This window comes from Anguilla rostrata, unplaced genomic scaffold (genome assembly GCF_018555375.3).
Source record: "Anguilla rostrata isolate EN2019 unplaced genomic scaffold, ASM1855537v3 scaf0864, whole genome shotgun sequence".
Taxonomy (NCBI): domain Eukaryota; kingdom Metazoa; phylum Chordata; class Actinopteri; order Anguilliformes; family Anguillidae; genus Anguilla; species Anguilla rostrata.
The window spans coordinates 1-3,708 of record NW_026986254.1 but is presented as its reverse complement, the minus strand read 5'-3'; the positions used below and the strand labels follow the sequence as shown (position 1 = coordinate 3,708).

The window sequence follows — 3,708 nt, the reverse complement described above, 5'->3', positions numbered from 1 at the left end:
CTATGGATAATTGTAGTAAATAGCAATTACAACGTTCAAGCAGACAAGTACAGATAAATAATCATCGTTTTTTTTTTGTTTATTATATAATATATATTAATATATTATAGATATATCGGTCGGGCTCTAGTACATAATCTGCAGAAATGGGTGCCTTTACTGAAGTTTTCACTAAAGCCACTCTGTGATCCCATATCATTCTTTCCAAGATAAGGTTGGACTGGCTCAATGTATCTAAACTGATTTTTAAAAACCGTTTTTTGTCTTTGATCAGTTTTCAAGGTACCAGTGTTGCATGCCCGAAACAAATCCTCGGATTTAAGAACCTCTCTCTCTCACGGTCAGAGATATCCAATGATACCAGCTTTTCGTCCAACTTATGAAGTAAATGAGACTGACTGATATCATGCACTGCTTGAAAATCCTCAATAATAGACTGTATGACTGATGCTGGCAGTAAAAGTTTTGCCTGCAACTTTAAATAAAAGAAAGCCAAATTGTTCAAGAAAAGGGATTCATCTGCTCTCTCTGGCAGCACCGCTGCTTGGTCTCCCTCGTTATCATCACTTACGTTACGTCGTCAGTCAAATCCCCCTCCAACACTGAAACATCCTCAACTTGTTCATTGGTTGCCGTTAGTCTCGTCTCTGTTCCTACTGTTACATGGCCCAGAAGACTGGATACTGTACAAGACTTGTGTACTGTGGAAAAATTAGAAATAAAGGAAGAGACGACTGAAAACGTTCTCCCACACTGACGAAATGGACAAGAAACGGCCCTGCCCTCTCCGATATGAGATTTCAAATGAGAGTTTAAACTGGATAAATCATTGCATCTAACATTGCAAAATTCTACATGACAAGATACACACTCGATTGCAGTTACCTGTGCTCTCCTCTTATCTTTATGCTCTCGATATACATGACATTCCAACTGCGTCATGTTTCTGAACGAACGGGAGCAATCAAAAAAGGCGCATTTAAACAACGCGGTTGGAAGACTCGCATGTACTTTCATATGCCTAACAAACGCATACTTCGTTAAGCATTGGTGACCACAATACTGACATGTAAACATGCTTTCATACTAAGCTATCGCTGGCGAATGATTGGCCGTTATGATACTAACTAGTTTGATGAATTCGAAACGCACGTAGCCTACCTGCACAATCCGGCGACACTCTAGCCAGCTGCAACAAAAAATACTCAAAGTACAGGGTTGCCTTGGAAAAGAACAAGAAAATTTATGTGAAATACAGATCAACGTATTCTGTTGGAAATCAAAAACGAACAAATTGTGATATAATTACTTTTAAATTCGCGTAGCCTATTAGATGTGACACTCGAAACTTGGCATTGCTTTGTTAGCAAATTCTCTGTCGCCACTACTAACCAACGGCTTCCCAATATCCATAGCAATTTCCAGTTAATTACTGAAAATTCAAACGGTGTTATGCAGTTAAGAGCAAAACGCCCACAATGCTGTTCTGTCTTAAGCAATGTGCCGTATATCAATAAAACAGCAGATTACTGTAGGAATTTCCCTGTAATTTCACATCAATTTCATGCCGTGTAACAACAATGACAATGAGTTTGCTTTTATATTTATTGATTTTTATAGATTTAATCAGCTGGACGTGAAATGTTCTTCTGCGGGCGTTTGGGCATATTATCTTACCGTTGTCAAGCAAAACTCTGCTTCGTAGTTCTAATTGGACCGTCCTTATGCAGACACTCTGGTTTGTAGTTCTAGTCGCACCGTTGTTAAGCAAACATCTCTGGTCGTAAGTTCTATGAAAACAATGATTTTATCAAGAAAAAATAGTTCATTCCCGTTTCATACCATGCAATTTGTTGTGTTCAATAATAGATGTTACAGGTTGAGTGTATTCTGACCACTAGGAGGCACTGTATTACTTTCCCGAGAGTACATTACATTACATTACATTACATTATAGGTATTTAGCTGACGCTCTTATCCAGAGCGACTTACAACAGAGTAACCAAACTCAGGATCAAGTCCGCTTAAGTCCATTGAACAACATGTAGATAAAAAGCCTTTACTATGATGCATACAATAAGGAGAAACAAGATAGTCTGAACAAAATTTTTTTTTTTTTTTAGTAGTTGGAAGACTACCCTAGTAAGGATGTGACGTAAGGGGAAAGTGTGTTGACCAGGAGAGATTGGGTTAAGATCAGAGACTGTAAAAAATATGGACACAGCTACTGTGACGTCACCCATTGACTCTCCGTGGGTCTCTAAAACACGTTTTGAAGCTCAATGGCGGGCGCGGCCATTTTCTCGATTTGGAGCCAAAACCATAGAGTTAAGCGGTCTTGTGATTTTTACAATTTGATTGACAGTCCGGTGCGGAAAAGCCCCTCAACCTGAACGAGGCTAGCTGACTGTCTGCCGTTATGTTTTAAAATATATTATCAGATGTTTACGGAGTTTAGTTTCCATCCGTGACTGTACTGTGTCATGTAATCACGTTATGTATGACATTAAAAATACAATTAGGCTATGTTCAGTTATCTTCAATTTATGTTTCTCAGCAAAACGAATATGCTTAGCTAGCATATCAGCGTGCCAGTGAGCTAGGTAGGCTGTCCGTGGTTAGCTCACGCGTTAGCAATATGAACCACAGGGGAAGAACATTGACTACACTGATGGTCAATCAATCGGAGATGTGTAGGCTACTGGTGATTTGACTAGGCAAATTTTCGTATAACTGTCTGGTAGATCTGTTAACCGAGCAAGTTATCGTCGTAGGTTTTCGCCAGTCAGATAATGAGCCTGCTACTACTAGCTACTCCATCGCCGTTTGTGGTGTTCACTTGCTGGGTGACGCTAGGTGACCGATCGTTCGCAAATCACTTTCTACCGAACAAAAATTAACACTCAGCGGTGATGAACAAATCTACCAAGTATTTTAATAACTGATCTGCAGGCGTGTAAATATGACAACGCACTTTGTACGGCAAGTTTTCCACCTGGTGCATGAAGAAAAATAATGTAGCCTACGTTGAATTTCTAATTATTATTAGGCTATTATTTTTTTCTTGTAAATCATCAAAACCAATGGAGAAAAGCCAATATATGCAAGGAGCCCCCAGAACCGATTCTGAGAACCACTGTCTTAAATGCCTAGCTTGTCGGTCTCTTAAATGCTAAAAACATGTTCCTTTCTAAATGCGAAGATGGTTAATTTCGTTAAATTCTGTGTGTGTGATTTCATCGTGTGTTGTATATTCAGCAAATGAACCTTGAAACTCTTAATTCGCTTCGTGAAACTGAAAAAGTGTTTATCCCAAAATCGGGATTATAGTAGCTTTGTCACATGCGTGAAGCATGGCCCAGGTAGACATTTACGGAATGTACACGACTGACAAGCCGCCAAACACGTTTGACAGATTGAATGTTTGCCGGTTAAGGTTAGCTAGCTAGTCAAATGGCTTGGTAGCCGAAGTTGCGAACTGTTTTAGCACAGGCTACTACTGGACTACCAAATATAGCAAGCTGATTACGCTTTCTGCCAAGTAATTATTTGGTTAAGTAGGCTAAAGGAAATAGTAAAAATGACTCGGATACCGAAAAACTTAAGATGAGGATTATTTTATGGTCGTCTAGAGCAGCTGTAAATAGCACACGCCATAATGAAATCACCACGAAATGGGATGCCTGCATTTTCAGACTTAGCACAAAT

General features: G+C 39.3%; 1 long non-coding RNA gene across 1 annotated transcript; it reads right to left on the bottom strand.

The window, feature by feature from the left end:
* Window positions 1–569: 569 nt before the first annotated feature.
* LOC135246750 (uncharacterized) lies at window positions 570–1,923 on the bottom strand. The gene is made up of 3 exons (XR_010327891.1): window positions 1,678–1,923; window positions 1,162–1,222; window positions 570–701 (listed from the first exon to the last, which is right to left on the bottom strand). It is a non-coding gene; the product is annotated as an uncharacterized LOC135246750 (long non-coding RNA).
* Between the last annotated feature and the right edge of the window lie 1,785 nt (window positions 1,924–3,708).